The sequence below is a fragment of the Oryctolagus cuniculus genome, chromosome 6 (genome assembly GCF_051225735.1).
Source record: "Oryctolagus cuniculus isolate XC-2025 breed Fujian yellow rabbit chromosome 6, ASM5122573v1, whole genome shotgun sequence".
Taxonomy (NCBI): domain Eukaryota; kingdom Metazoa; phylum Chordata; class Mammalia; order Lagomorpha; family Leporidae; genus Oryctolagus; species Oryctolagus cuniculus.
The window spans coordinates 14,705,864-14,732,906 of NC_142872.1; the positions used below are offsets into that span (position 1 = coordinate 14,705,864).

Genomic DNA, 27,043 nt, shown 5'->3' on the forward strand with positions numbered 1-27,043 from the left:
AATCGTCCTTAACATTCTCGAAGTCGGTGTGAACATTTGGAAGTCACTGCTTCTCCAAAAAAGGCCATCATTCATTTTTGCAGTTTCACGTTTTATTACTTTTTAAGCCCAATTTTGACTGGAAACATTACCAAGGTGGCAGTACCACATTTAGGAGATCTGCCAACAAGATGGGAACTGCGAGTTTTAAGCTTGTTGAGAACCACGTACACCACCTTCTGGTGTGAATACGTGTGTTTTTCCACGTAGGCTAAAATAAAATAGGGAATTTCTGTGTCATTCCTGACTGTTGGTTATGTAATTATCCATAGTCACCATCCAAAGCGGCCTTGGATTGCTTATTTGGGATTCATTCATTCAGGCATTTGCTAAGTATGTATTACAATATTGTCCTTGGTTTTGAGAACTTTGACATGGAATGGTAGAGGCAGACATTTTTTTAGTTTGACAAAGTAAGACAAAGGTGGTGAGTATGAGTCTGGACCGGAAACCCTCCCAGTTTTAGGGCTGAGTGGATTTGGAAAGGGGGCCTTCGAAAAGTGCTCTCAAGGAGTGTGGGGGGGGGTTAACAGGAGGCCCCCCGATTAGAAACAGCATATACAAGGACACAGTGGTGGCTTGATGGGGTTGGGGGTGTGTCAGTGTTCGTAAGGAGTGCTGGGAAGTGACCAGGGTGTCCCAGTGTCCTGCATGAGAATGTGCCCCCAGCTCAGCCTGCATTCTGACTTCATGGAGATGGGACCCCTTCCATGGGCTCGCTGTGCTGCACCCTGTCAGCACCCCTTCCCTCCTCTTTTCCCAGCATCTGTGCCTGGAGCTCGCTATTCCCTGAGACGCTCATCTCAGGGGTGATGGGGACTGGAGGCCCCACAGCACTGAGTCGGGCACGCCTGGCACTTGGGAAGACACAATGAAACCCTGTGGGAGGAAAGCCAGTCTTCCCATGTGCAGAATGGAGATTGTCCAGCCCCAGCATGCGTGCAGAACCCCTGAGGGACTTAACAAGACACCATGTGCTCGCTGGGTGATGACTGGTTGCTAAGAAATGATGGAGTTCCATGCCACAGGTGTGGAGAGGCCTCAGCATTTGCATATGCCCCAAGTTTCTGTCCACGTGATGTCCTCGCTGCTGGTCCTGGAACCCCACTTTGAGAAACTCTACCCTAGTGAAAATGTATTGTCCTTACCTGGAAACAAACCATCATACAACCAAGAAAAAAAAATAACAAATCCTCCTCTGATGATTTATCTAGGTTAGCATTCAGAGACTTGCTGATTCCGAAAATCTATTTATCATTACGGTTGTCTTTGATGAAGCTAGTTTGATTTGACAGCCTTTGGGTCTCCAAACTCATACAGATGTTAAAACCCCAAAGTCTTATGTTGATAGTCAATAGCTTAATGTTAACTGTTGATGAATTAATGGTAGGGTCCTGATCGAATTGTGGCCTCTTGCAGGTGGGACTAGTCACTGGGGCTTGACCTTGGAAGGTAGTTCTCCTGTGAGCGGTGGATATATAAGCCGAGTGAGTTTCCTACATCTCTCTCTGCTTGCTGCCTGGCCTGCCTCTGCCTGTGCTCCACCATTCGCTGTCCTCATCAGACACTGCAGTAACTGTGCTGCCTGATACTGAACTTTGACCCTCCGAAACCGTAAGCCAAAGTAAGTCTGCTTCTTTCCTAAGTAGCTCCCATAGGGTACTGCAGTTGAAGTAACAGAAAGCCGAGTCAAAGGGCAAGATGTTAGGGAAGGCAAGCCTTCAGCAATTTTGGTAGAGGAGATAAATATAGCTCAAACTACAGTGCTTTCAAGGTAAAAGTTTCTTAAAAGGCAATGGAAGTGCATGGTACTTGATTAAGAAAAAAATCCCAAATATGCAAGATCTTCACAACGTTTATGGAAAATGAGTATTATGACAAAACTGTGTAGTGATTTCGCCTCTTTTTGCACCCAAGTACATTTCTGTTTCTGTGAGCTTTTTAAAGTGCCCTCCTAACCTGTAAAACTTGATCTGGTAGCGTGTTCTTCCTGCGATCCGTCTGTTGGTCATAAACATTACTATAGAAGCGGTAACTCGTATGATGGGATTGCCAGCTATCCTGCTCTGTTCCGACGTCTAACCTCCCTCCATGTCCTACTAAACAAATAGGCAGGCACTTACTTATTGGCTAGACCTGTGACTCTCAGCCCTGGCTGACCCTGGGAGCACCTGGGTTGGGATCTGGGCTCTGTGAGTCCGTGGTGGGGGCCAGGTGTCTCCATGCTTCTAACAGCCCTGCAAGTGATGCGGAGGCACATCAGCAGTTGGGAATCAGTGGTCTGTCACTGTAGAAGAAGTGACTTAGGCTTCCTGGGTGAAGATCCTATTATTTTTCTGTGAAGCTGAGAGTCTATGAGGGAATTTTATTTTTCACGTGTCACCATGAGCCGAGATTTCTCGAACTTAGGTAAGCAACACTTTGAAATAATTCTGTACACCTTTTATTGCCAGCTGGTGCAGGAATCATGTTTTTTCTTTCTAATGAGTTTCTTTATGCAGATTAGGAATAAATTTTTTAAATTACAACTCATCGTAATACTGAAACAAGAGCACGTTCCAGTGACATGACAAAAGTGACGGAAGTTCTCAGAAACTGCCTGGCAGCAAACCCACTGCCGAAGTTCCTGTGAACGCCTTGTTTGCTGTCATCCTGTTCATTACACTGAAGGGAGCTTTTGATGAAGAGTATGGCCCAACGTAGATCAAAGTGGAAATGACTCCTGACACTTGGATTCATTTTAAGAAAGAGGGGTTTGGTCATTCAGGGGCTTGACTGACCATGTGAGTGGACATAAATTAGGCAGTGAAACAGGTTCCTATTGAGAATCGGAGATGAGAAATCTCACCAACTACAATTTAACCCTTCATGATCTGATTTTCTGCTTATCCTGGATTCCATGGTTTGCCTTTTATACCCTCACTGTCACATTCCCAAATTTTTCTCCTGCTTATGTATTAATAGACGTGACCCAGGTGGAAGGAAGGAGTTGGAATGTGCGAATGTCCTGGGGAACTGTTTCTAGTTACATGGACATAGTCTCCCTTCATGCCTTCTCTGTAGGAAATCCAGTGTCCAGTGCCAGTGGGATGAGAAAACGAAGCTGTCTCTCATCTTCATAGGGAAAAAAGCCGATTGTCTGTGCCTACTTTGCCTTTTTGGAAGTTGTGGTTTCCAGGAGGAAGTCCCAGGCAGTCCTTCCCGCGGGCAGTTCTTGTCTCTCCGTCACTCTGATGACTTCTGTACAAAGGAGGTTGTTTTGCTTTCTCTTCTCCCGTGGCCATACTTGCCACATTCAGAACTTGGCCAGTCGTGTGATGCTTCTGCTCGCCCTAGGGCTGGATGCATTCTGTTAGCATGGGCTTGCTGCATGGCTATGCAGACAGACCCTCTGGGCATTCAGTAGCACCTGTTAACTGCCTCACATTCATGGTCCCAGAGTGATAATCAGAGGTGCTCCAATGTCACAACTCCGCTCTAAAGCCAGCCCACATTGCCATGGGTTTATCTTTGGGCACGTGTCTGGAAAGTGTTGTGATTTGGGCTAGTTCATGTTACTGTTCATGTCTCCATGGGCAGCGTTTGTGAGACAAGAAGTCGGTTATGTTAAACCCTTGGTTTGAAGGCAGGATTTTCTCCCATGATACTGCATGTGGTGGAGCTGGCCATTTGGATGCAAACATCTTGAATTCTTGAGAAACAGCCGGCAATGATAACACCGTGGGTCAGTGATGCCAGTGGGCTGGGGAGGGCTTAGGAGAGCAGTTCAGTAAGTACCCGCCCCCCAGCTGGGTGCCGCTCGGTAGAAAGTGGGTGCATGTCATGCGGAGCACCTGGTGCTACACTGACAAATGTCACATTGTGTGGTATCTCTGAGGCCAGGCCTTCGAGCCGGTGAATTCCAGCGCCTGGTTTTCACTGAACAGCAAAACCCTCTCGGTGAGTCTTCCTGGGGAGGACAGCCCTGTTCGCACAGTGCTTCCTGCGGGGAGCTTGGGTCGGGGGAGGGGTACACTGCTCCTAACTTGGCACCTGGGCATCAGAGTAAACACCAGAAACGGGAAGGCCACTGGCAGGCTCCTGCGTGCTTTGTCCCATGGAGCAGGTCGTCATATACTGTGGGGTCACTCTCTGAACTTCTTCCCTGTAGCAGGTGTCATGGGACTCTCCCGGGAGTGGCCCCTCGCTACACCCAGATGACGGAACACTGTTAACACTGAAGACACAGGGAGGCCAGGATGCATCTGAACAGGCTGGCCTTGCTGAGTTCCACCCTCGTAGACGACCTTGAGTTCCCATTGCTTTTATCAGCCATACTGCTCCAGGACTGTGCACTTCGTCCTTAAAGCTACAATAAAAGTACGCAGGTTTCTAAGTTTGGGCCCTCACTGAAAACTTGAATGTATTTGCCCACTTCTCTTTCTCTCTTGCTAATCTGTCTTTTGTTAGGAGAACCCAGTTCAGTGGAAAAACAGAACTCTCCCACTCTGAGCCACAAAGCCCCTGGCATGCCCAGATAATGGTTTGTCTGTGTACAGCTGCTTGCAGCAAGCCAGGTGGTGATACCTCTGATACCTGGAGGTCAGAACTTCCCCTCCAGGTGTGTTACAGGAGCCCTGACAGAAACAGCAGCTCAGTGCAACAAGGATGCGTCCTCGCATGTGGAGCTGGCTGAGGGGCCTCCGGGCACTTATGACGATGTACACGCCGTTCAGCAGGGAGATTGTGCAAGAGACGTGGGGGAGTGCTGTGAAATGGGGCTGCGCAGCTCCCAGAGCAGTTCTGCAAGGCGGTGGGCAGGAACGGATGTGCGGCTCTAGCTCTATGGTCCTTGTGCCAGACACGAAACAAACCGGCACCAGTGAATGGCCCAAGAATGTTTGTCACTGAGACTACGGGTCATGGTGATGGCAGAGGGACACAGGGGGCTGCTGGGAGCACAAATAAAGTCCGGGCCAGATAATTGCACCTGTGTGTATTTCAGAACTGGGTCTGATCTTAAAAACCTGCTCTTGCTCTTTGGAGAACATTGTAGTGCTGGAACACATTTGGGTCACGTTTTCTTGTGTTATTTGAGGCTGCTAAGGGCAACGCTTATAGTCTCTGTTAAAATTCACTTGATGCATCAAAGGGAAGATTATGAAAAGGAACTTTGACTTAAATATTTATTATCTCGGGTGGCTCCAGAAAATCTGAAATCCCATGATTTTAGTGGAATGTACTTACAGTGGGAATGAAGAACTCTTTGTCCTAAATACCTGTATAGGCCACTGGATATGGAGAGTACATAAATGGAAAAATAACCTATGTTGCCAATGCAAAATAAATCTTTTAAAAAAGTGATGGGATGAGAATCAAATCTGAGAGTTGGCCACACAAAGCCAAGACAGGGGTCGAACGACAAAGCTGAGGATTTCATTGGCATTCTGTGATGTGTAGTGTATCTTCTGTGACTTTCTCTGCAGCCTCCTCTGGGCCCTTCTGTGTGTGATGGCTTGGGCGCGGGGTGAAGCAGGAAAAGATGTTTGCCAGATGTGCACTCCTAAGTCTTGGCCTTGCTGCCTCTGGTTCTGGGGGCCTTTTAATCTCTGTTCAGTGTAGGTTAGCCAGTCCTGTTGGTTCTGCTGGAGCAGCACAGAGTAGACTCTGATCCTGCAGGTTCTTCTCCCTCCCTCCCCCTCCTCTCCTCTCCGTCCCCTCCATTTCTCCCTTTCTCTCTTCCCTCCCTCGCTCTCTCCCTCCCTCCCTCCCTCTCTGCCTGGAGGAAGATGAAGGTTGTCTCTTGAATTCCATAGGAGTCACTCCCAGCACTGAGTTTTGTGGGTCAGCCTCGCTCCTCTGCCTCCCTACAATTCCTGTTGCTTGTGCCGGACGTCGTGGGCTGTGTGTGGGTGGAGAAGCCTCCCTGTGGCTTGCATGCGCGTGGGAGCCAGTCATGCCTGGAATTTCCAGGGCGCTGTGGGAGGCGGCATTGCAGAAGCCTCTTGATAAGAAGACAAAGGCGCCTTGTGAGCACGTTCAACCTGAAGGAGGCAGGGGCTTGGCGCAGCTGTGTGGCCCTGTAAGAAGGGCCCAGCTGTGGTGCCAGAGAGGACACACGTGGGCCCGTGTGGCCCCTGTCACGCGGGTCTGTGTCCTGCCCCTCTGTGCACTGGATTCTTGACTAATTGCTCAGGAGTGTAGGGTGAGCTGTGCCTCCCTGGAGACTCTGGAAGGCATCGTGGCCCATTGGTGACCCTCGAAGGGAGGACACCCAGAAGACAGAGTGGGGCTGGGGCCATGTGGAGCCACAGTGCCTGACACAGCAGCCCGGTGCCAATGGGGTCAGGGTTATGTAGGAGCACAGGTGACTCCCTGCCTGGGGACCGCCAGAAGTGAAATTTGAGCGGTTACTGCTCACGGGACCACATGTGTACCTGTGGCTGGCGAGGCCTGGGGAAATGCTGTTTGCACCTCTGCTCAGAGCACGTGGAGTAGTAATTACTTGTTTATGCATTGGCTCCTGTGCTGTGGCCTGAGAACCTGGAGTCCAGTTCTGATGTTGATGCATCTCTCATCTGTGTGTGTGTGTGTATGTGTGTGTGTGTTTAGAATCCAGCCTTTGTCCCTGGGACATAGTAGGTACTCAATAAGTGGTCTGATTTTTTTTTTTCCTTGCACTTGAGTTTGTTGATTCTGGAAGTCAGAATTCCTTGGTGACTTTGTATTTGCACCACGGCTGCTGCTTTGTGGATAGCTGGTGCCATCCGTATGAGTACGCTGGTGCAGAGTTTCTCAAGGGGAACGTGTTGTAGGATTTGAGGAGAGCAGCTCAGGATATCCCGTTCGCTGAGAGCAGTCGTGGTTTTGTGGTGTCGTGGAGTGGGGAGCCGAACGAGGCTGACAGCGTGCACAACACGACTGTGGTGACTGTCGCCTACACATCGGCTTTCCTGGGGGAGAGCAGGCCCGGCCAGTCCCAGGAGGAGGTGTGCGTCCCCAAAGAAAGGGATGTGAGCCGCGAGCGGCCTCTGCCATAGTGCTCAGAGCACCCGGCTCCTGCAGGCAGAGCGCAGCCAGCCGCGGCAGGCGTGGCGGAGACGAGCGCCGTCAGAACGCTGTAATTAACACGCGCTGGTGTAATTCATGAGGAATGCGCTGTGTAGCCCGAGCCCACGCCAGCGTGAGCCCACACAGTCAGGAGCAGCCTTGTCTCTGATGCTGGCCGCTTCCTTCCCAAAGGCTCTATAATTTATTATTATTATTATCATCATCATTATTATTATTTAACTCCCAAATGCCTTTGTCACCCTGAGTGTGTTCTGGACCAGGCAAGAGCGAGCCTTGCAGGCGACCCCCGTGTCTGCCAGTGAGTCAGGCAGGCTGGAGGCTGTGCAGACCGGCTCCGCTGTACATAATTAAGCAGTTCCCAGCGCTCCGTGCAGCTCAAATGGGATGGCACGGCGCCTGGTAATACGACAGTTAATGGGATGAGACCAGCACTGCCTCTGCCTCTGTAATAAGCAGCGGCTTTTTGCTTTCCCGCTGAGGATGGGGAGGGAAGGCAGCAGCCACGAAAGCGAACAACACTGACAACATGGGGTTAGGGGCACCTCTCCCCACCTTGGGTGCCTGTATCCAAAATGGAAAATGCACCCTCACTGGAAGAGGTTACCTCTTAATTACCCTTGTTCAGCGGCTGTAATAAGCAAAGGCTTTTTATTTGTGCATGGCGGCAGATCGGTGTGAGATACATTCCCAGCAAATAGCTCTAATGGGAGGCTGTATGCCTCCTCACTCTCCTCCTGCCTCCTGCAAACCTTGACGTGAGCTGAGATACGGCCCGGATCCTGCTACCCGATGAACAGGCTACTTAAGAACTTGAGGTGCTCTTCTGCTTTGAGGCGATGGTCAACGTACGTTTTGCTCACAAAGGACCATTTGCTGGGTCTGTGGTTCGCCTTCCCTGACCCCCAAATACAAAAGGGGCACCTTTTTCTTCGCCTGAGAGGAAGAAAGTGGGGGAAATTACCTCGGAAGCCAGGGAACGCAGAGACAGGAAGCAGCGGTTGTTGGAGCTGCGTGCTCTCGGTCTCGGAGATTACAAATGCTCCTTGGCTTTGTCCCTTGAACAAGTTGATGAGAAAAATTCCCTGTGCTGTGTACACTGTAGGCATAAGAGGCGTAATGCGCTCATTAAATGATCCCGCAGAGGAGAAAACAAACCAGACATTCGTCTGCGATGCAACTGAGCAGCACCGCGGGGCTGTCCTCTGCGTGGGGAGACGTTCGTGGGGTGCCGACCCCGAAGGAACAAAACCCAGTCCTGCTAGTTGGTGCCGAGTCCCTGTGACTATTTGGGATCCCTGGGGGTGAAACTGTCCACGGCAAGATGCAGAAAGGGAGCTTAGGATTCCACAGGGCGGGGGGCAGGGGGCAGGGGGGCAGCGATGGTGGCTAGCTACACCGGCTTTTGAGGACCCCGAGATGGGGATGTGAGGGTTGTACGTGGGGCTGTGCTGCAGCCTTCGGCACTGCCGTTAGCAGGTACTTTGGTTGCTTGCAGGGTGAGCCCGAGCATCTCTGCTGGTGCTGTGGGGCTGGCACTGCTCAGCATCCAGAATTCTCTGTCTTTGGGGACTACGTACGTGAGAGAGCGCCTGGCTCCCAACAATCTTTTCTCTGGGTTCAGTGGGGAATGCAGGTGTTGGGCTTCAGAAACCGGGACTGGAAACCGCGAGGAACGCTCTGGTTTTTGAAAGGGAACGATTGAGAGCCCTGAAAGTGTTGTCTTCCTTTCCATAAGGAAGAACAGAAGTCCTCTCATTCACACCCATCGTATTTTATTTCACATTCAGAAACCTTTTAATTTCAGCAGAAATCTCAGCATATGTTATCTCGCTCCAAAACAGCAAATGGTGGCTTGAAATACATTCATGCGTTTCAAGTACTTGCTCTCCAAACAATACAATGTATCGCTACTCACAGGACACACGTTTCAGCAATTTTGTGGAGGAGCTGTTTCTTTGTCCCTCCCTCTCTCCACCCCCTCCTGTGGCGTTAAACCACACAGGCACGGAGCACATGTAAGGAGAATTCAAGAGCGTTTTGTAATTCCTGAAAGGTTAATTGCACTATTTATAGACCCGACTGTAAAGCACAAACCCTCCGCGTGACCCTTCGGGGTCATCCCAGTAATAGCAGCGTCAGTGGAGCCCTGACCAGCCATGAATTACTGTCTGTGATAGTGAGAATGCTGACAGTTCAATCACAGCACTGTTTCAATAGAGAACTCCATATATTTAAAGCGCTGATACTGTTTTCCCTCTAAATGACAGCCTTGACAGATGGGCCGAAAGCAGCGCAGACGTTTGAACAAGGAAATAGAGAGGGAGCCTGTTGGAAGCTGGGCTCCGTGCAGCCAGCCGCGGATGATGAATAGAGTGTGATTGTGTCTGACAGGTAGTAATATAACTATTCATTCAGCGCAGAACACCTGGAGCACACTGTATTAAATGCTACAAGATGGAGAGGTTCTGTGACAAGAATAGGAAGTGTGAATCCCAGCCTGGGTTTAGGTACAGCAAGAGGAAAGGGCACGGGTCAAGCGGCAGAAAGCGCCTCGGAGAAGGCTGTAATTAAATTATTTGCTTACTAAAGTGTTTCTAATGTTTTGCTAACATGTTGCCGGGATCATTACTTCAGCATGTCTGAACACTTCAAATGCAAGCCGCTTCCCCCACCCCCACTCTTTCTCTCCCTCCCTGACAATTGTGGTTATTTTTTTTTTTTTTTACTTCCACTCCTTTTTTTTCTTTTTTCTCCATTTTCTGCCTCTGTTACTCCTGCTGCAGCTAACAGTCCTAGAAAAGTCAGACAGGGTGAGGAGCCAGAGGGTCCTTATTCGGGTCCTGGGACCTCCCCCCACCCACTGAGCCCACTGTGGTTCTGTTCTAGAACACCCCAAAAACTGGCTGGATGAATGGCTCCTGTGTCCTCCTCCCACCAAGGCTGGGTGTGCCCCCCGACCCTGACATGGGGTGGGAGAAGAAAGCAGGTGTTGACTGCATAGCACAGAGCAGAGCGAGGAGCTGGGCAGTGACCCCTTAACTCCCAGGCTACCAGCAGGTTGGGCCTTGAAGCTTCTTAGAGATGGAAGGCGGGGTCGAGAGGCAGAGTTCAGCTCGTGCCTAGGTCTCTGGTTGGTCACCATTGCTCGTGGTGACCTTTGATTGGTGAGTGATACCATGTCCTCCTGGGCAGTTAGAGCATGGCAGGTGTGCCCCAGTTGATCAAGTGGTAGTCACTTATCGCTTAGGGCCTGGGGTTCCTGGAAGGAAAACCCAAGATGTGGAAGTGTTACCTATAGGAGAGAGAAACGATGCTTGGAGTCTTGATGTTTGGAGACTCTGTGTGGCCGGCTGTATCACTTCTTTAACTTGGAGTTAATTTTAGTGAAAGCAGGACGAGGAGTCTTTTTAACCAAGGGAGGGACTGGGAGATGGGGACTTGATGACATCCAGCATGCACCTCCAAGGCACAGCACAGGGATTGAGTTCTGATTTGATAGGGGTGGTGTGGGGTGTGTCAGTACAAACTCAGGTAACAGGTGCGTTCTCCCAGGTGCAGCTTCACCCAGGATGAAGGGCTCTGTGCGAATGTTTGCCTTGGCCTCTGAGGTCTGAAGCAAAGCAGAGACAGTTTGCAAAAGCAAACACATAGGATGGGGTGGGCATTCCAAGAGATAGGACTCTTTGTCAGCACATGTGGCCTCTTGTGCAACCTTCTCCTGCCCTGCTTGCCAAGTATTTCTTCACCTAGGTTAGCATTAAGCGTCACTGCCTGTGTTTGACTGTCACATTCTGAAAGCTTTAATTCCCAGGGAATCTCCTATCATGATTGAGCTAACTCTTTAAACCTTGGCATTTCAGTTCTCCCTACAATTGAGTGCCTTCTAGGTCATGCATGCATGCAAAGCAAGCAACACCAAATGTCAAAGCCACGATAGGGTGTTCCTTCGTACTGTGTGTATGTGAAGGAAGCACGTCCCATTGTGTTGTGGGATTCAAGCCCTGCTGAGACACAGGAACCTGTACAGAGCCCTCCTTTGTTTCCAACATCCTTGGGAAAGGGAGCACTTGGCGGTGGCTCTTAACGTGGCCAGTGTCCATTGACTGCTGCCTCACATTAGCTTTGCTTGTCATTTTCTTTATTCACAGGCTCCTGTGACAGCCAGGGACAGTCACAGTGCTGCCATCACTGTGCTATGGGGAAGGTCCCCCTGGGAGCGGGGATGCTGGACACTTTTGTCTTTTCACATTCCATTTTCTCTTCTTGTCTCTGGGGCTGCGGTGGCTGGTGTGAGCCTGAGCATGGCCCCGACAGCACACACTGCCCATGGAGAGGGCTGTGGGCTCCCAGCTGCACCAGTTCAGATGTCCCTTGGTCAGGAAGCACTGTGTCTGCAGATGCAGGTCTCCTCCCAGCCTACTGCAGGGAGAGAGACCAGAGGTTAACACTGGGGAAGGATTTTGCAGGTGCCTACTCTGATTAGCTATGGAAAACTTAATCCAGGTCAAGTTGCCCTCCTGCCCATACACACCCTGTTAGTTCATGCTCCTCCACTCTGCATTCACGTCCTTGACACCCTTCTGTGCCAACCAGTATTACTGAGCTGCGTTAAATACTGTTGGCTATTGATTTATGGCCTCACCTATAACTTCTTCTGAATCTACAAATTTTATCTGACTTGTCGTATGAACGAGTGCTTAATAGCTGTTAGCGCTATGCTGGCCTCAGAAGAATGCGGTTTTGAGAACTGGGCAAACATGCAAATTCTGGTTTGATGAAGAGACCCCCAAATGAAGGCTTATAATAAAATCTGTCATTTTTTTTTTTTTACAGCCTCTGTGTGCTTTCTTCTCCTGGGTAGACTGCTTTGTGGACATGGAGTGCATATGCTTACAAGCTACAAGCAAATGCTTCTCACTGCGTCTCCACTTTCTTTTCACATGAACTCTGCCTTATTTACTGAATTGGGCACAGTCATTGTGTGACTCTTTCTAATGCATATCCTTTTTTCCTTCTAGTTGAGAGGCTGTACAATGCTTAGTGCTGCCAAGAAGGGAAAAGGGGCTGTTTTGCAAAATAAGCAAATTGGATTATCCAGTGTGTAAATAGGCACTCAGTCTTTTTTTCCAATGTAAATCAGGAAAAGCAATTTGCGTGTGCAGAAAAAACCCTGCATCAGTGCTCGGCGCTCCCCCATCTTGGCTGGCGTTGGGAGTTCATTATAGGTGAGGAAAAGGAACTTGTTAGCATCCATACGGCTGGAGACAGTAATTAACTAATTTGCTTTCATTTTTCTGCAGTTTAAACATAGGCACTATGAAAAATATTCTGCTGAGTGACTTGAAATCTTTCGTGTTGTGTTCATATTAAGATAATAACAGGATTTTTATTCTTAAAGCTCTGTTAAAAAGAGTACTCGATGCAAATTTGCTCAATAATTTATTTTTAGTGGGAGTCGGACTTGGGCATTGCCAGGACAATTGAAACCTTGTTTTCCTTTAAGCAATGGGCCCAGGTTGCCATGGTGTAAATTGGGCATTATTTGAAAATGAGAAACCACATGGCCTCATTGATGCATTAGAGAAAATTGCTACTTTTTAAGAACTGTTTGCATCGTGGGAGAGTAAACCAGAAATACGGTTCAAATTAATGTTATCGATCTAACAGTCTTGGATATACGGACTGATGAGGGCTTCTTTTAATCATTGCTAAGAATGTGGAATTACAAAGTAATAAAAGGAATCTGGGTGGGAGTCATTTTGTCCTGGTCTCGAATCAACAGTTTGCGTGCTGCCTTGAGACTCGTCCGAGCAGGAACCTAGCTGTGCTCATCTCGGTTCCCTGTTTGCTCATCTGACTGTAGTGAGAAAGAGTTGAGGCAGAATTCACCACCAGTTCAGAGAGATGTGACACAGAACTGTCGCAGATCATGTGGGATCAGTTTATAATGTTTAGCAGTTTAAGATACATAATGAGCATACACACATTGGATTAATTAACATTATTCTTAAATGTTTACTTTTGATAGTGTTAAAGGTAGGCATTTTTTTTTCCTATTCTTGAATTCCACTACTATTATTGCAAAGTTTCAAATAAAGAAGCCCAGAAGGGGCCGGCGCCGCGGCTCACTAGGCTAATCCTCCACCTTGCGGCGCCGGCACACTGGGTTCTAGTCCCGGTCGGGGCGCCGGATTCTGTCCCGGTTGCCCCTCTTCCAGGCCAGCTCTCTGCTGTGGCCAGGGAGTGCAGTGTAGGATGGCCCAGGTGCTTGGGCCCTGCACCCCATGGGAGACCAGGAAAAGCACCTGGCTCCTGGCTCCTGCCATCGGATCAGCGCGTTGCGCCGGCCACAGCGTGCCGGCCGCGGCGGCCATTGGAGGGTGAACCAACTGCAAAAGGAAGACCTTTCTCTCTGTCTCTCTCTCTCACTGTCCACTCTGCCTGTCAAAAAAAAAAAAAAAAAAAAAAAAAAAAAAAAAAAAAAAAGCCCAGAAAATGAGAAGACAGAAATCTGAAGTTGTACTAGGAGGAAAGTTGCGGTCTGTAAACAGGTCATCTTCAAAAAGGAGGGGGAGGGGGAGGGGGATAAAAGAGGGCGACTCTTGGGGCAGATAGGTGAAGGATTACTCTGTTCTTATCTACTGTACTTGCCTGACTTGGTGGGGTTTTCTAATCTCCACTGCAGAAATACAGATGCTGCCCCCCACAGCGATTTCTGTGTTAGAGATGGGAATGTGATTCTGAGTGTTTTCAGGCCATTCCTACCTTTGTATGGAGCCTCACGTTTGATGTCTGAGCAGTATTTGTAAGCAAAGATGATGACTGGTGCAGGCATTTCTAAGTATGGGGTGTTTGTAGCACTTACCGAAGCAGCAGGCTCTGAAGCAAACCGCAGTGTCCCCAGGCAGAATGAAGTCAGAACTATAAAAAGCAAACCCAGCAGACAGCCAATACTGGGGCAAAACCACAGCTTGCCAGAGCTTTAATTTATGAGGGCAAATTACAGGAGATAACTAAAAAAAAAAAACACCCAGATTTAATGAGGCCTTTTGCTGACTATTGTATTTGAAAGTGCAAATGACTTGCTTGTAATGAAGAAGGGAGGGAGAGAGGATAAACCTGGTAAAAGAGCATTGTGCTCCAGCCTGCAGGTAAATACTGGGCTTGAGGCTGAACTGCCTCTTGGATGAGTGTTATTGATTGGAATTTGCTCTGTGAGTACCCTTGGAGGACGCGTCTATAGGATTTACTCCGTACAATAGAGGCTTGCAGACATGGTGTCAGGATCCGCCTTGCTTGGGCATCAGACTTCAATTAGATAATGACCATGGCAGGGAGGGAATGGCCGGGGAGTCATTCATCTTGCCCGTACATGACACAGTGGAACGGGTGTTTCTGACCATCGCTGCACACTGAATTAGGTCAGTGCCGAGCTTGTTGGCCTTTGAGAGAGCCGCTGCGCTTACGTGTGATGTGTTCGCCCCCCTCAGCCTCTGCTCTCCCTCCTCTCCAACGGCATCTATTGTTCCAGGACCCATATTGCGCAGGGATCTGAATTTATGTCCGTGGATTAGAAGCCGGGGACCCCACCGCAGCCCATAATCAGCTCATTAGCATTCTGTGTGTGTGAGCCAGTGTGAGTACAATTTTCAATGGCCTAATGTGACAGGTAATCATAAATTAGTATTTGCTTTAAAACAACAGCAGAGCGCAGAGCCCGCATGCCTAAGGAGAGTGACGCAGTCAGTAGCACAGCCCGTAATGAAGTGGAAGCTCATTAAGCAAATGCTGTCTACTTCACTGGGCTGCAGCAGCAGCAAACAAACCAAATGGAAATGTCTCAGCAGAACACTGCAGTCCTCCAGGACAAGTCGGGTTCATTAGCCGTGGCTCCATCTACAGGAATCAGAGTAATAATTAAATAGTCGCTTGCTAATTTATCATTTTATATTTGTTAGGATGTTTGCATGTTGTTGTCCCTCCCATCTCCAGCTGTGTGTAAAAAAAAAAAATTAGAATGGTGAGCTTGCTTTTTTTTTTTTATCTTGAAAGATATTTTATATCAGAAGTGGCTTGCATTTGGCACTGGGTCGCTGGTAACCTTGCTGATGGCTGCAGAATATGGACTCTGTGTCAGGTTTTAGGATTTTGGGGTTCAGAGAAGGGAGGAGGTAGCTAGTTGAAGGAGAGAGGACTTTATTTTATGGAGGACAGAATGGGCTGGGTGCGAGTAGAGGCGGAGCCTGCCCAGACAGGGCAGATGGTTTGAAACCGGGCTTTACAGGGCGGGATCTTTCCTTAAGCTGCTAATTGGGAGTGGTACAGAGCATCCCATGAACCCAGGTCAGGCAGGTGGGGGCCATGCAGGAGGCTCTCACAATGCACTGTCTTAACATTTTGGAATGTCCCCAGGTGCAGGGCTTTCCAGAGCAATCAACATTCCAGTAGCCTTTAGATGAACTATCAGTGTCCAGTTTCATCAGGCCCCCGGGGGCTCAGGCTGGGGAGGAGCTGAAGACAGGAGCCTGTCCTTGAACAGCTCCGCGGCAGAGCTGGGTGGGATAGGAACTCAGCCGCGAAAGCCGCTGAATGAACCTGCTGGTGGAAAGAGCTTGGCATGCCAACTGTGCAATTTCAGTGTCCAAAAATAACAAATCTGCAGAGTGAGCCTTATTGCTGTAGCAACAGTGGACGGGAACAGGTCCTTGCAGGTGCCCGCGTTTGTGATGGGGTCATCGGCCCTTGTGGAGAAACATCAGGTGTTGTCCTTGCTGTAAAGCAATTGCTCAGTGCCTGTTGAAACTAGCACATTTAGGGCTGGTGCTGTGGTGTAGCAGGTAAAGCCACCACCTGCAGTGCCGGCATTCCATATGGATGCAGGTTTGAGACCAGGCTGCTCCACTTTGATCCAGCTCCCTGCTAATGGCCTGGGAAAGCAGTAGAGGATGGCCCCAATCCTTGGACCCCTGCACCCACGTGGGAGACATGGAGAAAGCTCCTGGCTTCAGATTGGCCCAGCTCCAGCCATTGTGGCAAATTGGGGAGTGAACCAGCGGATGGAACCCTCCCCCCCACCTCTCTGTGTAACTCTTTCAATTAAATAAATGAATCTTTAAAAAAACCAAAGAAATTAGCACATTTCGCTTCCATGAGGGAGGACTCAGGGTTCCCAGACAGAAATACTGAGAACTATGGCCGTCGGCCCTGGGACATCCAAAGGAGACACAGGACCTGGGGGTGGGGATTGAGAACATCGCTGTGTGGGATAGGAAAAGTCGGATGAAAACTGCTTCAGTGCCCTGGCCCTGAGTGGGTTTGAGGATAATGTGGCAATAAATTATGCAGTGGGACAAGGACAATTTTTTCAGGATTTTAATTAATTATCTCTTATTGTTATTGATATGAGGTCCCTTTATAATGCAAAATAAACCATTGGAAGGTTTTTCTATGCTCTCATTCTCTTAGGAAACTTTGGTTTCCCAGCCTCGGAAAGATGTTTGGAGAGCAAGGGTGATAGGGAAAGCTGGGGTTCCATGGGCCTTGAGGGATAGAAACCAGGAGGGAGGTCAACACCCACGATGAAGTTGATGGATCGGCTTCTGTGTGGTAAGGGGGGGGGTGCAGGCAGAGAATACCCGCTCTGTTGTCTCCCTGTCATTTCCGTGTCCTTTGGACATCCTGTGTTTGTAGCAGTGCTGTGAGGTTCTCAAGTCTTCCTGGAGCATTTGTGGGTGCACTCTGAGAGCAGGGAAAGGCATTCGGGAAACAGGAGTGGCCCGTTCAGAAGGAAGGTGCACAAACTGGGGAGCGTCGAGCAGTGTTCTCGCTGCAGAACGAGCGAGCAGGCAGTCAATCCCGTGTGCTGCAGGGACCACCAGCGCCTTATATTGGGAAATGCAGACGTGCGCTTTGTCATGACGAGCCTCAGAATGTACAAATGGCCTCTTTGCTATAAGGATACGGAAGCAGGATACAGTAACTGTTAAAAATGTAAAATGATGGGGCAGGCTTTGGGCCTTGTGGTTAAGAGGCCGGTAAGACGTCCACATCCAGTATCCAAGCTGAAACCAAGCTCTGCTCCAGATTCCTGCTTCCTGCTAACAGACCCCAGGGAGGCAACAGCTGATGTCTCAAGTAGTTGAGTCCTGGGAGACCTGGACTGGGGACTCCCCTCCAGACTTCAGCCGGACACAGCCCTGGCTGTAGTGGGAGTGTGGGGAGTGAGCATGGGAGATTTCTCTGTTGCTCATTTTCCATCTCAAATAGATAAATAATATATAACAGTTTAAAAGAGGAAGAGGAATTCACTGTAGTGGTCATTGAAACATTTCATCGGTCCAGCAGTGTCTTTTCCTTTTGGTAGTTACTGCTCTTTTTCCTAGGGGGCTGCACCTCAGCTGGTCTCCTATGTCTGCCCCAGGAGTGGGCGTGTTAGCTGGGCTGGCATCAGGGCCACGCCGTTCCCCAGGCCACAGTGATTGGGTCAGGCAAGGGCATGTGACCACCTCGGCCGAGTAGAACCACTCGGGAACGTTTGATGAAGTTCTGGGAGGAGTATTCCACTTGGCTGGGGCCTGGTGGCTCTAGTGTCTGAGCTGCAATGGGCTCTCCGTGAATCCTTGAGGAATGAGCTCAAATTAAGAATGAATTCAAGGCAAGAGAAACTCAAGGGAAATACTGAAGAGACAGATAAGAGCCAGCCCATGTTTTCCCTTCTTCTTGGGCCATTGTGTGATGTTTCCTAGCATTGTAGCAGGATGAGCTCTGGACAACAGTACTACCCCCCACCCCTTGGTTTGATGATGGCAACTGAGGTGCCATTGGTGGGATGTGGCTAAGTTCCAGCCTTGCTTCTCATGCTCTTCTATCCAAATCAACGTATTTTAGCTTTGTTGTGCAACCTAAACAAGTCCCTGTGGATAGCCATTGCTCCTGATACTCACTACTACTACTTAGAATGGCAGTAATAGTAATCAATAAAAATACACTACTGAACAAGATGTAACCTTTGAAGAAACCTAGTCTTGGGTTCATTTTGGGAAAACTGCACCATCATTTTCCTCGACTTCAACTCATGTTTATCCACTTCAAAACCTGTTCTGTCGCTTTTAGCCCATCTTCATCCCCTGCACCTGTCTACCCTCCTCCCCAGCCTGGGGGAAACCAGTCCGCCAGTTGTACGGGCCATTGTTTCTATGAGCATTCTTCTCTCCTTTGAGGCTTTGGGTGTTCCCCTGTGTTGACTGGGCTAATACTTGCTCATAAAGTTACTGAGTGAATGGCCTAGTAAAATAGAATTTCTGGATTAAATCCCAAAAGCTGCATCTGAAGGTGAGCAATTTTGACAGGTGTCACAGTGATGTGAATTTGGTTAATTATGATGCGATAATGTTGACATATAAGTGGCACAGTTTAGGCTATAAGCTGCCAGGAAAGAAGAGAGAGTATGAAGCCGAAGCCAGACCAGGTTCATCCAGAGTAAAGCCTGGGAGAGCTGTATCCAAGGTGCACGCACGGCAGAGGGTCCCCAGCACACACCTAGCAGAGAGCACACCTCGCCTTACAGACTAGTGGTTTACATAGTGCAAAGAGGTGGTCAGGGGCTTGGGGTCTGGGCCCAAGATAAGCTGCCGAGATAGAGGGAGAGCTGGGGCTCCTTCTAAAGGTCCTGTGAGATCACGGTGTGAGCTGGGAGGGGTTGATCTGAGGCTGAGGCTGGACTCTGGGACTGAGCTGCTGAGCTGGGGGGAGAGGGCTGGGGTGGAGTGGGGGACCTCAGGCTGATGGCTGGATTCCTCAGATAGTGTTGTGTCCAGCAGTCTGGGCAGGAGTGGCCAAGGCAGGGTGAGGCTGTGTCAGCAGGGCAGAGGAATGGGAGCCTGCTTGCTGTATGCAAGAGGTCAATAGGAATCTAAGGCTTTTTTTATTTTATTTTATTTTTTTGGACAGGCAGAGTGGACAGTGAGAGAGAGAGACAGAGAGAAAGGTCTTCCTTTGCCGTTGGTTTACCCTCCAATGGCTGCCGCGGCCAGCGTGCTGCGGCCGGCGTACCGCGCTGATCCGATGGCAGGAGCCAGGTGCTTCTCCTGGTCTCCCATGGGGTGCAGGGCCCAAGGACTTGGGTCATCCTCCACTGCACTCCCTGGCCACAGCAGAGAGCTGGCCTGGAAGAGGGGCAACCGGGACAGAATCCGACACCCTGACTGGGACTAGAACCCGGTGTGCCGGCGCCGCAAGGTGGAGGATTAGCCTAGTGAGCCGCGGCACCAGCCTGGAATCTAAGGCTTTTTGTTGCTCCCTCTTAAGCCACTGAGGAGCTACTGAGTGGGCAGTGACAGTGATGGTTTGCTAATAGCTGCTGTAAGAAACATTAACCTGACGCTCAGAAGCAAAACTGGAACAGTGCTAACTCAGCATGGGTCTTGAATATTCCTGAACAAACAGTTAGGACTGATCTGACTGTTACATCTGCATTTCTAAAAAGGTTAGTTCCAATACTTCATCTTTGTGTTCTAAGAATATAAGCAAGGTATTAGAATTAGAGCTAAGAAAGTCCTTATTTGACTATTTGGTTGTCTTCCTACAGCTCCATTGTTAGGCAGATAAATGACTTGACCTTTTGCAATAACTTTAACTTCAAATTAAAGATAATCAATGACTCCAGTGTGTTTTCTTCTCTCTGTGTCTGTTTCTGCCACCAAAGATGAATTTTACACTAGGAGTTCTGAAGTAATAGTTCTGTGTAGGTTCTAAAATTGTAACTGAAGGAATAAAATGCCTCCCCTGCCTTATTTGGGAACACCACCGCTGAGGACCACTCCAGAGACTGAGTACTGAATCGGTGTTTTAGACCAAGTCTCTGTCTTCCGGTGCGTTGCTATTCCATCACAAGATGGGACTGAAACACTGAAGGGGTGTTGGAGAGCAGCATGTGTCGCTTTGGGAGTGGTGAGTGAGCATTTGGAAAAAAGTTACAAGTAATGTTAATCCACTATATGAAGTCCATCTCCACTACATTAAACATCATTTTATCCTAAAACTCAGGGTCTTCCAGTCACTACCACGTATCTGGAGTGCTGATTTAATGCTTGCTTGAGATACCACCAGAACAGAGGCTTTGATGAATATCTTGAAGAATTGTGTAGGGTAGTAGGGCAAGAAATGTCTTTATTCTTCTTGGTCTGATCTCATGTTTTCTTGTTTAAAGCATTCCGAAATGCTTTGTTTTTGAAAGAAATGGCACTTATTGGGTAGCACAGAATTGATTGGCTGGGGTCTTTTTTTTTTGACAGGCAGAGTGGACATGAGAGAGAAAGGTCTTCCTTTTGCAGTTGGTTCACCCTCCAGTGGCTGCTGTGGCCGGCGCACTGCGGCCGGTGCACCGCGCTGATCCGATGGCAGGAGCCAGGTGCTTCTCCTGGTCTCCCATGGGATGCAGGGCCCAAGTACTTGGGCCATCCTCCACGGCACTCCCTGGCCACAGCAGAGAGCTGGCCTGGAAGAGGGGCAACCGGGACAGAATCCGACACCCCAACCGGGACTAGAACCCGGTGTGCCGGCGCTGCAAGGCGGCCAGATTGGCTGGGGTCTTAATGGTATATCATATGGTAGTAACTACCAAGACGTGGCAGATCTAAACTTTCTAGTAGCTAGCATTTAATCTATGGGTTATGAATTCAGTCATCATTGCCAACTATAATCAGGAAGAAGGCTGAGTGTCTCCAACTGGTCAGTAAGTAGCACTACACCAAGGCTGTAATATAATCCTCATATTTTAGGGGAAAATACTCTACAAAGAATTGTTCTAACTGCTTTATAAACTTTTCTAGCCCAGGAGTTGGGAAGTTGACAACTACACTTGACATCCTTAATACATTTAGTAACTGGATAAGTATTTGACAGATCTGAAGCTTCTTCCTTTAGAGAAGAGAAACTTGGTTGTACCTCTAAAAAAAATTGTTTATTTGAAAGTCAGATAGAGGGAGAGACAGACAGCGAGATCTTACATCTGCTGGTTTACTTTCCAGATGGCCACAAAGCCAGGAGCTTGAAAATTCTTGCAGGTCTTCCATGTGGGTGGCAGGGGCTGAAGCACTTGGGCCATCTTCCGCTGCTTGTCCCAGGCCATTTGCAGGGAGATGGATTAGAAGTGGCACAGCCAGGACACAAACCGGTGCTACATCACTACATTGGCCCCTTGGATCTACCTCTATGACACAAAATAATGAAAGAAAGGATCTACTCATGTAGTGATTCATGTCCCCTAGCACATTTCAAAACATGCACAAACTCACGGACAAGATAAGCCTTGCAGACAATTTGTCTGCAGTCTGTACTATTTTTTGATGCTTCAGCACAGCAATTAGAAGAGACCTTAACCTACAGTTTATCTGCTATCAAGTATATTTTTTATAGGTACAAAATTTGCTTAGTCACCAGGATTACCAAGCAATTAGGAATTGAACTCTAATCCTGTGGGAAGTTTGCAATGATGACTACTTGCAGTGATCAGTCTTACATTAATCAGATGCAATGCCCATGCAAGCAGTTCAAATTCCTGATTTTTAAAATTATATCGGTATAGATTATGCATTTGCTTCGTTTGATCATTGTACTTCAAGGTTATGTTGAATTAAGTAGGGCAAGCAATTCTGTTGAACTGCCACCCTTCAGTGATTAATTAGGAAAGAATAAAAACTAATAACAACTCTGAAAGTACCTAGATGATTCTATTTATTGAAGTCACATATGAGGGCACTTTAAAAAGCTTATGGAAATTGGATTAGATAATTGTTTCACACCAAAATTATATTTGGAATCCATGCGTTGAAGTGGTCTTCAAAACCTTTATGATGGAAGTATATTAGGAAAGAAAAATGCATAGAATTCTGTTTTTATACTAAATCACAACTACCTTTTTTTTGTTTGCTCATGATGCTTTAGAAGTACCCTCACGTTTGTCCATATTCTAGAAAAACACATTGTACAGCACTGACATTTTGCCTGGTTTGAACTGTCGATTTGCAATGCATATTGGAAGCAGAGTTACAGAACTAGCTAGCGCTACAGAATTTCTTTGGTATCATATTAGTGCTCTCTGTTTACTTTTGGATGATAACTTAAATATGAGGTAAAGTCCATGTCTCTCTATCTTTCTACACTTTAGTACTGGGCAAATGTAATGTCAATCCTTGTTCCAAAAAAAAAAAAAAAAAAAAAAGCCGTGAATTACCTGATGTCCTAGGAAGACCCCACCAATCAATTCTGTGCTACCCAATTTATCCGCCTTCAAAGGGGTGAAGGACTGGGCTGAAGCTTTTCAGATTGGAATCTCTGGCTCCAGGGAAACTTGAGTATTTTGACCCTGAGGTCTCCACCACTAAGCCAGTCCTCCAGCATCTGACAGTTCATATTTGTTGAATTCTATAACCTTGATCCCGGTCCTGTTTCCCTGTGAAATGTGTCATCATTTTTGTTCCTCAAATGCACAGCACATGAGAAAAAAATATCGGCTTGTCAAGGGCAGCCAAGCCACAGGAATTCTCAAACCGTGTGACTAAAATGGCATCAGCAAGGAGCTGAATATGTCTGCGTTCATGGCCTTCACGTAGACGAGTCTGTCCCAATTCACAGTCCCAGTTGTAGGGCAAGAACTGTTTGTGTGATTTCTACATCCCCATGCATGCAGATAGTAGATGGCAATTTCAAATAGTTTGGTCTCTTAATTCCACAAACTCTTCCAAGCGAACGATCTGCAACACCTGCTATGGTTTGCGTGTATGTGTACCTCTGAAATTCATCTAGAATTTAATCCACACTCTGAGACGATGGGAAGATGGGATCGATGTTCCACCCTAATGAATAGAAAGTGTGAAAGTGGCATTACACAGTAGTCACTCTTTTTTGGCCTTCTGCCTGCCACCATGTGAGGACACAGTGTTTGTCCTGCCCGAATGATTCAGCCACAAGAAGTCATGTTGGAAGCAGAGAGACCTGGCTCTCACCAGACCCAGAATCTGCTGGCGTCTTGCTCTTAGATTTTCATCCTTCTCAGCTGTGCGAAATAGATTGCTGGGGCCAGTGCTCTGCGATACAAGGCTAAGCCTTCGCCTGCAGTGCCAGCATCCTGTATGGGCACCGGTTCGTGTCCTTGCTGCTCCTCTTCAGATTTAGCTCTCTGCTATGGGCTGGGAAAGCAGTAGAAGATGGCCCAAACCCTTGGGCCTCTGCACACAAGTGAGACCCGGAAGAAGTTCCTGGCTCCTGGCTTTGAATCAGCTCAGCTCTGGCCATTGCCACCATTTTGGAGTGAACCAGCAGATGGAAGACCCTCTGCCCCTCCCCCCCCTCCCCATGGAAGACCCTCTCCCCCTCTCCCCCCTCCCTCTCTGTCTCTCCCTCTGTACGTGGCTCTGCCTGTCAAATAAATAAAATTCTTAAAGAACAGCAGTCTATCTCTTACACATTTTACCTATGCTCTATCTTGTTACAGCAGTTCAAAAGGACTAAGATATCACCTCATTCATTGCAATGGGAATACTTGAACTCGTTATTCTCAGTATTTGTAGTGGGAGGGAGAATAGGGTTGGAAAAATAACTGTTCCTAAATTTGTGTATATAAAATGCATCAAGTTTGTATACCTTAAAAGGTTTCTGGGTTAAAAAAAATCCATAATCATTCCGTATTCTTAATTTGAAGAGTCTTGCTCCTCAACCATGAGCTGCTGTCTTTCAACTTCACTTCTTCTATTCTACTTCCCCCAAAGTATAAGGAATCTCCTCGGACCCTCTTATCCACCAGTCCTGCTCTGTCCTGATCCTTGGTGTCCTCATTTCTATGCTGATTCTGCTTAGGTTCTCTGGTGCACCCTTTGCATACACACTCAACTCCCTTCGTCTTGTCATAGCATACCCTTATATCAATTTTTATTTCAGAATAACTCAAGCCTATGCCTGTTCAGTGAAACACAGTTAGGAAAAAAGCTTACTCTCATCGTTTTACATTTATGCTGTTTATTCCAAAGTGGCTCTCAGTGCTAGTCAGCAGTCCTACTACGTTTCACTCTGCTACCTCTTGGGTGGTCATGTATACATTCCTTTTCTTCCTCAAAGCCCCAGTGCCCCCTCCCCACCTCTTACTTGATGTTGTCAAGCACATTTCCTGTTTCCCTGAGAAAAAAGGAGCAGAGCACCTCCAAGAGCTGCTGACGCTTCATCATTGCGACCTTCAAGCAGCTGTGCTCATATTCTCTGCCTTCCAAGCCGTTGTTGCCCATCCAGCCTTAATTCCTTCATTGGTGGGTGAGAACCTATTCCTGGTTGCTCATTTCTGGATTCCTCCATTCTTTGTTTTGGGCAGCCATTGTTTTCACTTGGTCTTTTCCAACAGCACACAATGTAGTTGCTAAATTTTTCTATCTCTAAAAGCCCTATTTCCCCGTACTTCATCAAGGTTTTGCCCGTTTCTTGGCTTTCTTTCACTGCAGATTCCAGTCTTTGGCTTGCTTTTTCATTCTTTCAACAATGTCTCCTGCAGAATAGAAGCTTTACATTTTAATGAGTTTTTTTTTTTTTTTTGACAGGCAGAGTTAGACAGTGAGAGAGACAGAGAAAGATCTTCCTTCCGTTGGTTCACCCCCACAAATGGCCACTATGGCCGGCATGCTGCATCAATCCAAAGCCAGGAGCCAGGTGCTTCCTCCTGGTCTCCCATGCTGGTGCAGGGCCCTAGCACTTGGGCCATCCTCCACTGCCTTCCTGGGTCACAGCAGAGAGCTGGACTGGAAGAGGAGCAACCGGGATAGAATGCAGCACTCCGACCGGGACTAGAACCTGGGGTGCCAGCACCACAGGCGGAGGATTAGCCTAGTGAGCTGGAGTGCCAGCCCATTTTAATGAGTTTTAACTTAAAATGTTTTATTTCTTGGCTCGTATTTTTAGTATCGAACCTAAGTTCATCATCAGATCCAAGATCACCTTGTTTTTTTTCCTGTTATATTCTGGAGGGAGTTTTAATCTAAGTACAAAAGTCTATGATCCATTTTGAGTTAAATTTTGTGAAAGGTATGAGACTTTCTAGATGCGTTTTTCTTGCATCGAGATGTTTAGTTCTAGCTCAGACTGGGCTTCCCAAGTATTGCATTTGCTCTGTATCTGTCTCTGGGCCCTTTATTTTGCTGCTTTGATCAAGTTATCTATTCTTTTTACAAATATCATAGTATCTTGATTACCTTAGCTTTTTAATAAGTCTTTTTTAAAAAAATATTTGAAAGGAAAAGTTACAGAGAGGCAGAAAGAGAGAGAGAGAGAGTCTTCCATCCTCTTATTCATGCTCCAAATGGTTCCAATGGCCAGAGTTGGACTGATTTGGAGTCAGGAGCTTCTTCTGGGGTCTTCCACACAGTTGCAGGGGCCCAAGGACTTGGGCCGCCTTCTACTGTTTTCCCAAGCTGTAGCAGAGAGGTGGATCTTCTGAAACAGCTGGGACTTGAACCATTGTCCATATGGGATGTGAGTGCTGCATGCAGTGGCTTTATCTGCTGTGCTACAGCACTGGTCCTGGCTTTTAGTAAACGTTGACATTGGGTTGTGTCATTCCTCTAATTTTTGTTCTTGTTTTTCAAAATCAGTTTGACTGTTGGGCCCATTGCCTTACCAAATGAACTTCAGAATTAGTTTGCTGATAGCCACAAGTAACCACTAGGATTTTTGAATCTATAGATTAGCTTGGAAAGAACTGATACTGTAATGATGCTGAGTTTGCATATCCATGAACATGGAATATCTTTTATTTAGAACTTTGATTTCCATTATCATAGTTTACTTTACATAGATCCTGTACATATTTTATTAGAATCACATAAAGGTATTTAACTTTTTGGTGCTAATATAAATGTGTTTTAAATGGGAATTTTTAAATATTTATTTTTTTGTTCTAAAGGCACAGTTAAACACACACACACACACAGAGTGAGCTTCCATTTGCTGGTTTACTCTCCAAATGGCCACAACATCTAGGGCCAGACCAAGTCAAAGTCAGGAGACTGGAAATCCATCCAGGTCTCCTATGTGAGTGGCAGGGGCTTAATCACTTGTGTCATCTTCTGCTTTTGCAGGCATATGAGCACAGAGGTAGATTAGAAGTGGAGCAGCCAGTTCTCGAACCCATGCTCATAGGGATTCCAGTGTTGCTGCACTGTAATACCAGTCCTGTGAATTTAATTTTTAATCACTTGAAAGGCAGAGAGGGGCAGAGAGAGAGAGAGATTGAGACAGACAAAGATAAAGATAGCTGTTTGCTTGTTCTCTCCCCAAATGCCCACAGCAGCTGGGACTGAGCCAGGGTAAACTAGAACCCAGGGACTCTGGTCCTTTCACATGGAGGATATGGACCCAAGTACTGAGCCATCACCTGCCTACTCCCAGGGTGCACACTGGCAGGAAGTTGGAACTGGGAGCAGAGCTAGCACTGAACCAAGGCGCTCTGATCTGGAATGTGGATATTCCAAGTAGCAGCTTCACTACTGCACCAAATGCACACAGTACTTTAATTTAAAATTTCAATTGTTCTTTGATGGTATCTAAGAAAAAAATAAACTTCATAAATACTAGCCTTTATCCTGAAACCTTGTTATAATCACTTACTAGTTTTAAGAGAGTTCTGTTGTTAATTCTTGGCAAGTTCCTACATGGACAATGACATCATTTGTCAACAAAGACCGTTTTATTTCTTCCTTCCCAATGTTGTGTGCGTTTTCTTGCCTTACTGAATTTGCTAGGATTTCTAGTATGATACAGGAAAGGTGAGAAGGGGTGGTCTTGACTTAGTATTAGGGGGAAATTATCTAATATCTTGCTACTAGCTATAGGTTTTTGTGGTGGTTATATTTGCTCTTTATTTGGGTGAGGGAATTCTCTACTATTTGTATTTTATGAAAGCCTTTCTCATGAATTA

The 27,043-nt window shown here is 47.5% G+C and overlaps 1 protein-coding gene across 20 annotated transcripts in view; it reads left to right on the plus strand.

Annotated features, from left to right (window-relative positions):
* The first annotated feature begins 1,447 nt into the window (after positions 1-1,447).
* The window catches only part of LOC138850130 (uncharacterized), a 311,379-nt gene continuing 285,783 nt past the window's right edge, over positions 1,448-27,043 (plus strand). For 12 of the 20 annotated variants that reach the window (XR_016235270.1, XR_016235263.1, XR_011389675.2 and 9 more), the window contains exon 1: positions 1,448-1,663. The gene's annotated coding sequence lies outside the window, so the exon portion shown is untranslated. Of the gene's footprint in view, positions 1,664-3,668; positions 3,809-3,916; positions 3,979-4,189; positions 4,408-27,043 lie in introns of those variants that run through there. The other 8 variants (XR_016235266.1, XR_016235257.1, XR_016235268.1 and 5 more) reach the window with 6 other exon arrangements.